At 47.1% G+C, this 13321-nt stretch overlaps 1 protein-coding gene across 1 annotated transcript in view; it reads left to right on the top strand.

The window, feature by feature from the left end:
* Positions 1-10887: 10887 nt before the first annotated feature.
* The window catches only part of LOC119950329 (contactin-3-like), a 281892-nt gene continuing 279458 nt past the window's right edge, over positions 10888-13321 (top strand). Inside the window, exon 1 of the mRNA XM_038772626.1 lies at positions 10888-10937. The gene's annotated coding sequence lies outside the window, so the exon portion shown is untranslated. The remainder of the gene's footprint in view (positions 10938-13321) is intronic.

Genomic DNA, 13321 nt, shown 5'->3' on the forward strand with positions numbered 1-13321 from the left:
GATCCACCCTTTCCTCTCCATCCAAACCGCTGCCATGTTAGTACAACCAGAGAAGCAGGGTGGCTCAGTGGAAAGAACACGAGCTTGGGAGTCAGAGGTCATGCGTTCAACTCCCAGCTCCGCCAATTGCTAGCTGTGTGACTTTGGGCAAGTCACTGAACTTCTCTGGGCCTCAGTTACCTCATCTGTAAAATGGGGATTAAGACTGTGAGCCCCACACCGTGGGACAACCTGATCACCTTGTAACCTCTCCAGCACTTAGAACACTGCTTTGCACATAGTAAGCACTTAATAAATGTCATCATTATTATTATTATTGCAATCACTCATCCTATTCTGACTGGATTACTGCATCAGCATCTTTTCTGATCTCCCAACCTCCTGTCTCTCCCCGCTTCAGTCTATACCTCACTCTACTGCCCGGATGATCTTTCTACAGAAACATTCTGGGCACATCACCTCCCTCTTCAAAAATCTCCAGTAGTTGCCAGTCAACCTCCTTATCAAGCAAAAACTCCTCATTGTTGGCTTCAAAGGTCTCCATCACCTTGCCCCTTCTTACCTCACCTCCCTTCTCTCCTTCTACAGCCCTGCCCACACACTCCACTCTTCTGCCATAACCTCCTCGCTGTGCCTCATTCTCGCCTGTCCCGCCGTTGCCCTCTGGCCCATGTCCTACCTCTGGCCTGAAATGCTCTCCCTCCTCAAATCTGCCAAACTAGCACACTTCCCCCCTTCAAAGCCCTACTGAAAGCTCACCTCCTCCAGGAGGCCTTCCCAGACTAAGCCCTGCTCCCCCTCTCCTTCCCGTTGCCCCGACCTGCTCTCTTTGCTCTACCCCCCGCCCCACCCCACAGCACTTGTGTATATATGTACGTATTTATCATTATAATTCTATTTATTTTTATCAATGATGTGCATATATCTATAATTCTATTTCTAATGATGCTACTGATGCCCCTTTACTTGTTTTGATTTCTGTCTCACCCCTTCTAGGCTGTGAGCCCACTATGGGCAGGGATTGTCTCTATTTGTTGCTGAATTGTACTTCCCAAGCACTTAGTACAGTGCTCTGCACACAGTAAGCGCTCAATAAATACGATTGAATGAATGAATGAATTAGTACAGTGCTCTGCACAGTAAATGCTCAATAAATATGGTTGAATGAATGAATACCATCTGACCCAATGCTGAATTAATGCTTTAGAAGAGCTGCCTGCATTGTCCATCTCCTGTGAGAGGCAAAATCCAGACCATAACCACTAGTGGAAATGAATAGATTCCATGAGACTTCTCACAGCAATAGATTTATTCAATAATGGATTGATCAAAGTCCAATTTATGTTTGCTTTTTTCCCCCCAAAACCCTTCTATAGTTTCCTTCAGTGGTTAATGCTCTGGGCTTGCTAATTCATTCACTATGAATCCAAAAAAACTTTTTTAAAAAATAAAATCCCTAGCCTATGTCTTTTCTCCATCACGAGTAATTTAAATACCATAAACATCAAAGCAGTTCCCTGTTTGCCAACAAGTGACATTCCAAGAGGCGGTCCTGTGGTATTTGTGGGACTGTTGCACTCCCAGCCCTGTATCATCCCTACAGTAAGCCCCCTCTGTTCTCGCACCTGGGCTGCTGAGCACTGTTGGAGGAAATCCAGGCACCGGGCTGAAATCTGCCATTTCAAATTCACCCTCACCTGTTGCAACCCTGCCCTTTCTCCTGCTCAGCAACATTACTTCTCCCTCAATTGACTCACGCGTCCATTATCCCCACCAAATATTACAAATATTTAACTTGGTCCTGAAGCTCCCAGTGCCCGCCTTTTGGTGGTAAAATTGAAATCGTCAGGTGTGAGGTTCCTAAAGTCCCACCCCTCACTCCCGCAGCACTCTCCTACCCCTACACCCTTCCCACTCATCTCCCAAGAGGTGGCCTCCAATCAGCTTTGAAAATTTATTCCTCTACCTGGGCTTCTGACCCAACCCCTCACATCTTCTAAAACCACTAGTCACCTCCCAAACAACCATCCCAATAACCATCCCAACTGCTCACTCTTTGATGATTTCGTCCGCTCTGCCCTCAAACATTCTCAAATCTACCCTACACTTAAAAGGAAAAAAGAAAAACCTCTCACTGAATCCCACCACACCCTCCTGCTTTCATCCTATCTCCCTCCTCCTATTCATTCATTCAATCGTATTTATTGAGCGCTTACTGTGTGCAGAGCACTGTACTAAGCACTTGGGAAGTACAAGTTGGCAACATATAGAGACGGTCCCTACCCAACAGCAGGCTCACAGTCTAGAAGGGGGAGACAGACAACAAAACAAAACATATTAACAAAATAAAATAAATAGAATAAATATGTACAAGTAAAATAGAGTAATAAATATGTACAAACATATATACAGGTGCTGTGGGGAGGGGAAGGAGGTAAGGCGGGGGGCATGGGGAGGGGGAGGAGGGGGAGAGGAAGGAGGGGGCTCAGTCTGGGAAGGCCTCCTGGAGGAGGTGAGCTCTCAGTAGGGCTTTGAAGGGAGGAAGAGAGCTAGCTTGGCGGATGTGCGGAGGGAGGGCATTCCAGGCCAGGGGGAGGATGTGGGCCGGGGGTCAACCGCGGGACAGGCGAGAATGAGGCACGGTGAGGAGATTAACGGCAGAGGAGCGGAGGGTGCGGGCTGAGCTGGAGAAGGAGAGAAGGGAGGTGAGGTAGGAGGGGGCGAGGTGATGGAGAGGCTTGAAGCCGAGGGTGAGGACTTTTTGCCTGATATTCCTGACCAAATTCCTCAAACAGGCATCCATTGCCTTTACTTCCTTTCCCGCTTCTCCTCCTGCCTCTCACCCCCAATCTGTATCTCTCAAGGTGTTCAGTAAATACTACTACTACTAATTATGATGTTTAGTAAATGTTTACTACGTATCAGGCGCTGTACTAAGTGTTGGGGCAGACTCAAGATCAACAGGTCAGACACAGACCCTGTCCTACTTTGTCCCTTCGGTCTAAGGGGGAGGTGGAAGAGGTATTCTATCTCCATTTGACAGATGATGTAACTGAGGCACAAAGAAGTTAAGTGACTTACCCAAGGTCACACAGCAGACACGTGGCAGAGCCCTGATTAAAACCCAGATCCTCTTGACTCGGAGGCCTGTACTCTTTCCCTTAGGCCACATTCCTTTCCTGATTGAGTGGTTGATTGAAATAACTGCATGACATGACTAAACTCCCCAGCTCTATAAACGTGTCAGCTCTAGTTAATCTGCATTTGATGACACTCCCACGTTTGATTATTTAGTTACCATATTGATGCTGTTGCTATGTCTGTCATCATTTCATGTTTCTGTAGCCACGTTTTGTCTATGCAACTCACTTGTTTAAAATCACCTTTTAATGTCTATAGTTCATTTTATTATTTTCAATTGTCTATATTACCGAACTTTTGGTTTGGTATTTATCACTTATTTCAACACAAGGAATTTGTCTTTCTCTCCCCTCCCCATCGTTCTTACAAATACCCTACATTAAGGGAAATCTGTGCTTGTAGCACTGACCTGTTTGGACACTGCTTACACGCGCATAAAATTTCTCTCATAATGCAGCACACCAAGCCTACAGGGGCTCACACCGTCAGAACATTCCCTAATTCCACGCTACTCGAAACCCGAAAACACACACATTGTAGCAGAACTAAGTATACATAACAAGGAAGTCCATATTTTTAGTTAAAATATCCTGAAATAAGGGTTTGTCATGCAAATGACTGCTGAACCAAAGCAGGAGACTTGCTTATATTACCACAGTCAACCAGGGCCAAGTCCAATAAAGCCTCCATCCGGCATTCACACTGAGGACACCCACATGTGCTTTTATTTTTTATTTTTTCTAGTTTCCTGGGCTCATGGCCCAGAAATGGAATGGAAATTTTATTTAAACCTGCTCTTGTGTGTCAACTTTTGGTAAATATCAGATTTTCAGTTGACTGGCACTATGCTTTACATTCCGAGCAACGGTTGGAAAAGGAAAAAAAGGGTGCGCCCGAGCTGATCTATGTTCTACTTCTTCCTTTACCTACTACAGCACGCTGGCTGACAGTGTATGCTCATTATTACCCCTGTAAATTCTAGGAAAGCTCTTCCCTTCCGCTACAGCCATAGGAGTCACAATTTCATTAAATCCCTCCCAGCACTAATCAGCTTTTACCAGAACATGCAAAGCAAGCTGGGTTTGGAAGTGGCTAATTTTTCACAGGGCTTAGATTTCACTCTGAGGAAGAATGTATGCTTTCTCTTCCCTTGTCACTTTGCTGCCCTTGGCAATTCTCCTCCCTTCCCGTGACACTCTCTTTCCTCTACCTTCCTGTCCAAGAAACACACAGGCAGGCACATCGCTTTCATAGATACACAGAAAAAATAATACGCACAAAGTTTTCCGACAGAAACCCCACCCGGAAATATCCAATTTAAAAATATTAAGAGAGGAAAAGCTGTCAGGATAGATGGGGATCAGGTCATATTTTGCATTTAGCGTCTGCTGGGTCCCTCCAAATGTACACCCTTTGTGACCAATGTAACCCATAAAATATTTTGTCTCACCGAGAGGTTTCCCCGAATGAGAGCAGGGAGATTATTTACAGTAGCCGGTAACTCAAGTGGGCATAAACACGTTTTTCCACACCTTTCCTACTCTGGCTAAATAGAAAGACCTTAGATTTATGGAAATTTAATTCTGAAAGGATGAAATACTTTTTTTTTAACAATGCATTTTACTTGAAGGAAAAGTATTTCAAAAAAATGAGGCACTCTGTATGTTTCCCCGGCAAAGTTACTTTGGAAGGTAATCTCTCAGGTGATGAGTGTGAGTAGAAAACAATATCAATGTGAAAGTTATCTAAGGAAAAAAAAATATCCTGCCACCTGGGAAAATACTCAGGAAGATAAGGACCTTTTAGGAAGTCCACTGCAGTAGTTAGAAAGGCCTTTAAGGAAATTCAAATACATCATCATCATCATCAACAAGAACTGCTGAGTGCTGAGCACTGTTTTCCTTGCTTGGCGGCAATAATAATTGTGGTATTTAAGCACTTGCTTATGGGCCCAGCACTGTATTTGTTCTTTCATTCATTCAATCGTCTTTATTGAGCACTTATTGTGTGCAGAGCACTGTACTACTAATAATAATAATGGCATTTATGAAGCGCTTACTATGTGCAAAGCACTGTTCTAAGCCCTGGGGAGGTTACAAGGAGATCAGATTGTCCCCCCGGGGGGGACTCACAGTCTTAATCCCCATTTTACAGATGAGGGAACTGAGGCCCAGAGAAGTGAAGTGACTTGCCCAAAGTCACACAGCTGACAATTGGCAGAGCCGGGATTCGAACCCGTGACCCCTGACTCCAAAGCCCGGGCTCTTTCCACTGAGCCACGCTGCTTCTCTAAGCGCTTGGAAAGTACGATTCAGCAGTAGAGACAACTGTGAGACGCAGCGTGGCTCACTGGAAAGAGCCCGGGCTTGGGAGTCGGAGGTCCTGGGTTCTAATCCCGCCTCCGTCACTTGTCTGCTGCTTGACCTTGGGCAAGTCACTTCACTTCTCTGTGCCTGTTACCTCATCCGGAAAATGGGGATGAAGACTGTGAGCGCCACGTGGGACAAACTGATTACCTCATATCTACCCCAGCGCTTAGAACAGTGCTTGCCACATAGTAAGCGCTTAACAAATATTGTTATTATTATTAATCCCTGCCCACAACGGGTTTACAGACTAGAAGGGGGGAGACAGACATCAAAACAAGTAAACAGGCATCAATAGGAAGCAGCATGGCATAGTGGATAGAGCACGGGCCCGGGAGTCATGGGTTCTAATCCCGGATTTGCCACTTGTCTGCTGTGTGACCTTGGGCAAGTCACTTCCCTTCTCTGGGCCTCAGTTACTTCATCTGTAAAAAGGGGACGAAGACTGGGAGCCCCACGTGGGACAACCTGATTACCTTCTATTGAGAAGCAGCGTGGCTCAGTGGAGAAGAGCCCGGGCTTTGGAGTCAGAGGTCATGGGTTTAAATGCCGCCTCCGCCAAATCAATCAATCAATCAATCGTATTTATTGAGCGCTTACTATGTGCACAGCACTGTACTAAGCGCTTGGGAAGTACAAATTGGCAACATATAGAGACAGTCCCTCCCCAACAGTGGGCTCACAGTCTAAAAGGGGGAGACAGAGAACAAAACCAAACATACTAACAAATGTTAAGCGCTTAACATGTTAAACATAAATGTTAAACATAAATGCTTAAATGTTTAATGCATAAATGCTTAAACATACTGCCAAATGGCAGCTGTGTGACTTTGGGCAAGTCACTTAACTTCTCTGGGCCTCAGTTCCCTCATCTGTAAAATGGGGATGAAGACTGTGAGCCCTGTGGGACAACATGATCACCTTGTAACCTCCCCAGTGCTTAGAACAGTGCTTTGCACATAGCAAGCGCTCAATAAATGTCATCATTATTATTAGTATTATCTACTGCAGCGCTTAGAACAGTGCTTGGCACATAGTAATCTTAACAAATACCGTAATTTCTAGCGCTGAGAACAGTGCTTGGCACAGAGTAAGCGCTCAACAAATACCGTAATTTCTAGCGCTGAGAACAGTGCTTGGCACATAGTAAGTGCTTAACAAATACCGTAATTTCTAGCGCTGAGAGCAGTGCTTGGCACAGAATAAGCGCTCAACAAATACCGTAATTTCTAGTGCTGAGAACAGTGCTTGGCACATAGTAAGCGCTTAACGAATACTGTAATTTCTAGTGCTGAAAACAGTGCTTGGCACATAGTAAGTGCTTAACAAATACCATCATTGTCATTATAAGTAATCAGAGGTCATGGGTTCGAATCCCGACTCTGCCACGTGTCTGCTGTCTGACCTGGGGCAAGTCACTTCACTTCCCTGAGCCTCAGTTCCCTCATCTGTAAAATGGGGATTTAGACTGTGAGCCCCACATGGGACATCACCTTGTATCTCCCCCCACCCCCCCGTGCTTAGAACAGTGGTCTGCACATAGTAAGCACTTAATCGATCGTATTTATTGAGCGCTTACTGTGTGCAGAGCACTGGACTAAGCACTTGGGAAGTACCAGTTGGCAACATATAGAGACGGTCCCTACCCAGCAGTGGGCTCACAGTCTAACAGATGCTTAACAAATGCTATCATTATTATTATTATTATTAAGTAGAATTCTAGGTTGGGCACAGTTCCTGTCCATCCCCCCCTCAGGGCTCACAGTCCCCCTTCTAGACTGTGAGCCCACTGTTGGGTAGGGACCATCTTTCTCTGTTGCCAACTGGTACTTCCCAAGCGCTTAGTCCAGTGCTCTGCAATCAATATCAATCAATTAATCAATTGTATTTATTGAGTGCTTACTGTGTGCAGAGCACTGGACTAAGCGCTTGGGAAGTCCAAGTTGGCAACATCTAGAGACAGTCCCTACCCAACAGTGGGCTCACAGTCTAGAAGGGGGAGACAGAGAACGAAACCAAAAATACTAACAAAATCAAATAAATAGAATAGATATGTACAAGTAAGATAATAGAGTGATAAATATATACAAACATATATACATCAATCAATCAATCATATTTATTGAGCGCTTACTGTGTGCAGAGCACTTTACTAAGCGCTTGGGAAGTCCAAGTTGGTAACATCTAGAGACAGTCCCTACCCAACAGTGGGCTCACAGTCTAGAAGGGGGAGACAGAGAACAAAACCAAACACACTAACAAAATCAAATAAATAGAATAGATATGTACAAGTAAGATAATAGAGTAATAAATATGTACAAACATATACATCAATCAATCAATCATATTTATTGAATGCTTACTGTGTGCAGAGCACTGTACTAAGTGCTTGGGAAGTCCAAGTTGGCAACATCTAGAGACAGCCCCTACCCAACAGTGGGCTCACAGTCTAAAAGGGGGAGGCAGAGAACAAAACCAAACATACTAACAAAATCAAATAAATAGAATAGATATGTACAAGTAGAATAAATAAATAAATAACTAGAGTAATAAATATGTCCAAACATATATATATATGAACAGGTGCTCAAAAATCTCCTCAAAAATCTCCAGTGGCTACCAGTCAATCTGCGCATCAGGCAGAAACTCCTCACCCTGGGCTTCAAGGCTGTCCATCCCCTCACCCCCTCCTACCTCACCTCCCTTCTCTCCTTCTACTGCCCAGCCCGCAACCTCCGCTCCTCCACTGCTAATCTCCTCACTGTACCTCGTTCTCGCCTGTCCCGCCGTCGACCCCCGGCCCGCGTCATCCCCCGGGCCTGGAATGCCCTCCCTCTGCCCCTCCGCCAAGATAGCTCTCTTCCTCCCCTCAAGGCCCTACTGAGAGCTCACCTCCTCCAGGAGGCCTTCCCACACTGAGCCCCCTCCTTCCTCTCCCCCTCGTCCCCCTCATCTTACCTCCTTCCCTTCCCCACAGCACCTGTATATATGTATATATGTTTGGACATATTTATTACACTATTTATTTATTTTACTTGTACGTATCTATTCTATTTATTTTATTTTGTTAGTATGTTTGGTTTTGTTCTCTGTCTCCCCCTTCTAGACTGTGAGCCCACTGTTAGGTAGGGACTGTCTCTAGATGTTGCCAACTTGTACTTCCCAAGCGCTTAGTCCAGTGCTCTGCACACAGTAAGCGCTCAATAAATACGATTGATTGATTGCTGTGGGGAAGGGAAGGAGGTAAGATGGGGGGGTGGAGAGGGGGATGAGGGGGAGAGGAAGGAAGGGGCTCAGTCTGGGAAGGCCTCCTGGAGGAGGTGAGCTCTCAGGAGGGCCTTAATAGGGCCTTACATCAATCAATCAGTTGTATTTATTGAGTGCTTACTGTGTGCAGAGCACTGGACTAAGCGCTTGGGAAGTCTAAGTTGGCAACCTTTAGAGACAGTCCCTACCCAACAGTGGGCTCACAGTCTAAAAGGGGGAGACAGAGAACAAAACCAAACACATGAACAAAATCAAATAGAATAGATATGTACAAGTAAAATAAATAGAGTAATAAATATGTCCAAACATATATACATATAAACAGGTGCTGTGGGGTAGGGAGGGAGGTAAGACGGGGGGGATGGAGAGGGGGTCGAGGGGGAGAGGAAGGAAGGGGCTCAGTCTGGGAAGGCCTCCTGGAGGAGGTGAGCTCTCAGGAGGGCCTTAATAGGGCCTTGCATCAATCAATCAATCAATCAATCGTATTTATTGAGCGCTTACTGTGTGCAGAGCACTGGACTAAGCACTTGGGAAGTCCGAGTTGGCAGCATCTAGAGACAGTCCCTACCCAACAGTGGGCTCACAGTCTAAAAGGTGGAGACAGAGAACAAAACCAAACATATGAACAAAATCAAATAGAAAAGATATGTACAAGTAAAATAAATAAATAAATAGAGTAATAAATATGTCCAAACATATATACATATAAACAGGTGCTGTGGGGAAGGGAGGGAGGTAAGATGGGGGGGATGGAGAGGGGGCCGAGGGGGAGAGGAAGGAAGGGGCTCAGTCTGGGAAGGCCTCCTGGAGGAGGTGAGCTCTCAGAAGGGCCTTAATAGGGCCTTACATCAATCAATCAATCAATCAATCGTATTTATTGAGCGCTTACTGTGTGCAGAGCACTGTACTAAGCGCTTGAGAAGCCCAAGTTGGCAGCATCTAGAGACAGTCCCTACCCAACAGTGGGCTCACAGTCTAAAAGGGGGAGACAGAGCACAAAACCAAACATACTAACAAAATCGAATAAATAGAATAGATATGTACAAGTAAAATAAATGAATAAGTAACTAGAGTAATAAATATGTCCAAACATATATACATATAAACAGGTGCTTTGGGGAAGGGAGGGAGGTAAGACGGGGGGATGGAGAGGGGGACGAGGGGGAGAGGAAGGAAGGGGCTCAGTCTAGGAAGGCCCCCCGGAGGAGGTGAGTTCTCAGGAGGGCCTTAATAGGGCCTTACATCAATCAATCAATCAATCAATCGTATTTATTGAGCGCTTACTGTGTGCAGAGCACTGGACTAAGCGCTTGGGAAGTCTAAGTTGGCAACCTTTAGAGACAGTCCCTACCCAACAGTGGGCTCACAGTCTAAAAGGGGGAGACAGAGCACAAAACCAAACATACTAACAAAATCGAATAAATAGAATAGATATGTACAAGTAAAATAAATAAGTAGCTAGAGTAATAAATATGTCCAAACATATATACATATAAACAGGTGCTGTGGGGAAGGGATGGAGGTAAGACGGGGGGATGGAGAGGGGGCCGAGGGGGAGAGGAAGGAAGGGGCTCAGTCTGGGAAGGCCTCCTGGGAGAGGTGAGCTCTCAATCAAGCAATCGTATTTATTGAGCGCTTACTGTGTGCAGAGCACTGTACTAAGCGCTTGGGAAGCCCAAGTTGGCAGCATCTAGAGACAGTCCCTACCCAACAGCGGGCTCACAGTCTAAAAGGGGGAGACAGAGCACAAAACCAAACATGCGCACAGTAAGCGCTCAATAAATACGATCGATCGATCGATCGATCGATTGACTGAGTGATGGAAAGAGGGCGGGGGGGCGGCTGTTTTCTCCCCGTTTCGCGGAGGAAGCAACTGAGCCCTCGTTGGCTCCCCCTGGCGGCAGGCTTGGCGCGGGCGGGGGCCTCTGCGGGCAGGAGCGGCGGGGGCCCCCGCAGCCCCGCCGACAGGGAAGGGGACTGCGGGGCGGGGGCGGCGGCGGCCGCTCTTCGAAAGTCTCCGGCCCCTTCCCTCCCCTCCCGTTTGGCCCCGCCTCTCGCCGGCGCCTTCGGTACGGGAAGGAGTGGAGCTGCCGCTGCTGCCGCTGCTACCGCTGCCGCTGCTGCTACCGCTGCTGCTGCTACTGCTGCGGACCCAGGGACCAGGTAGGGGCCTCCTTGGGCACTTGGGCTTTAAGGCTGTGTCAGCCCGCTGCGTTGCCGACTTGGACTGTGAGCCCACTGTTGGGTAGGGACTGTCTCCATGTGTTGCCAGTTTGTACTTCCCAAGCGCTTAGTCCAGTGCTCTGCACACAGTCAGCGCTCAGTAAATACGATTGATGATGACTTGGACTTCCCAAGCGCTCAGTACAGTGCTCTGCACACAGTCAGCGCTCAATAAATACGATTGATGATGACTTGGACTTCCCCAGACTGAGCCCCTTCCTTCCTCTCCCCCTCGTCCCCCTCTCCATCCCCCCCGTCTTACCTCCTTCCCTTCCCCACACCACCTGTATATATGTTTGGACATATTTATTACTCGATTTTACTTGCACATATCTATTCTATTTACTTGATTTTGTTAGTATATTCGGTTTTGTTCTCTGTCTTCCCCTTTTAGACTGTGAGCCCGCCGTTGGGTAGGGACCGTCTCTAGATGTTGCCAACTTGGACTTCCCAAGCGTTTAGTACAGTGCTCTGCACACAGTAATCGCTCAATAAATACGATTGATTGGTGGGACTTCCCAAGCGCTTAGTACCGCGCTCTGCGCACAGTCAGCGCTCAGTCACAGTCTTTTGGACTGTAAGCCCATTGTTGGGTAGGGACTGTCTCTAGATGTTGCCAACTTGGACTTCCCAAGCGTTTAGTACAGTGCTCTGCACACAGTAAGCGCTCAATAAATACGATTGATTGCCTTGGACTTCCCAAGCGCTTAGTACAGCGCTCAGCGCACAGTCAGCGCTCAGTCACAGTCTTTTAGCCTGTGAGCCCGTTGTTGGGTAGGGACTGTCTCTAGATGTTGCCAACTTGGACTTCCCAAGCGCTTAGTACAGTGTTCTGCACACAGTAAGCGCTCAATAAATACGATTGATTGCCTTGGACTTCCTAAGCGCTTAGTCCAGCGCTCAGCACACAGTCAGCGCTCAGTCACAGTCTTTTAGCCTGTGAGCCCGTTGTTGGGTAGGGACTGTCTCTAGATGTTGCCAACTTGGACTTCCCAAGCGCTTAGTACAGTGCTCTGCACACAGTGAGCGCTCAATAAATACGATTGAATGAATGAATGAATGAATGAATGAATGAATGCCTCCCCGGGGTGGAGCTGGAAGTTGCGGAAGAAAAGTTGGCAGCCGAGGCCGGGGGGCGAGGGGAGACCCGGACCCGGCCGGGCGGGAGGAAGGAAGGAAAGAAGAAAGGAAGGGAACTTCCCCAACCTTGAAACTTCCAGGGCGCAGTGGCAAGAGCTCGGGCTTTGCAGTCCGAGGTCATGGGTTCAAATCCCGCCTCCACCACTTGTCAGCCGGGCGACGCCCTTCACTTCTCTGGGCCTCAGTTCCCTCACCTGGAAAATGGGGGGTGAAGACCGCGAGCCCTCCCCACGGGCCAACCTGATCGCCTTGTTGCCTCCCCAGCGCTTAGTACAGTGCTTTGCACATGGTAAGCGCTTAATAGATCTCATCATTATTATTATTATTCCATCATGCGGGCGGGCTCTTCTTTCCTTCTCCTATTGGGGCCCAACAACATCCCTCAGCCGGCCGGCCCTTGGACAGCTCCTCGGGTCGCTTGCTCCTTTGCGGATTGTCTGGGGGCGGGGGGGAGCGAAGCTACCCTAAAAACCAAAAGAAATAGCCAACGAGAAATTGCAAGCGCTTAGTCCAGTGCTCTGCACACGGTAAGCGCTCAATAAATACGATTGATTGATTGATTGATTGAATGAACGCTGACCGGAGCCCCGATCCAGAGCACCAAGCATCCTCAGCAATTTTGTAAAGATGGCAAACGAACCGCTTCTGTGCTCTGGGAGATCTTCTCTCCCCCTCCCCAAAACTAGCTATTTACTGGTCTCCATCCAGTAGAAACTCCCAGAGCAAAACTAGTAATTTACTGATAAACTCCTTTAGACTGTGAGCCCACTGTTGGGTAGGGACTGTCTCTATATGTTGCCAATTTGTACTTCCCAAGCGCTTAGTACAGTGCTCTGCACATAGTAAGCGCTCAATAAATACGATTGATGATGATAAACTCCCAGAGAAATGATTTCGTAGCAAACGATATCTGAGATAGAAAGGACAGCAGACATCCACTCCTGAGACTAGGGGAGGAAGCCAAAGCGTCCGGTATGCCCTTCAGAAGAAAAAAAAAACCAGACCACCCAAAAAACAATCTAGCTGGACTCTTGAGAACATCATAAAACCGAGTTGTGGAGAAACAGAGCCATAGAAAGCAACAGAAATGTACTGGCGATAAGCATGAGGGAGGGCAGACACCCGAGCACAAACCGTCCACAGGGAAATGACAGAAAAGAAAAGAAAAAACCCGATTAAAACCA

The sequence above is a fragment of the Tachyglossus aculeatus genome, chromosome X1 (assembly GCF_015852505.1).
Source record: "Tachyglossus aculeatus isolate mTacAcu1 chromosome X1, mTacAcu1.pri, whole genome shotgun sequence".
NCBI classification, from domain to species: domain Eukaryota; kingdom Metazoa; phylum Chordata; class Mammalia; order Monotremata; family Tachyglossidae; genus Tachyglossus; species Tachyglossus aculeatus.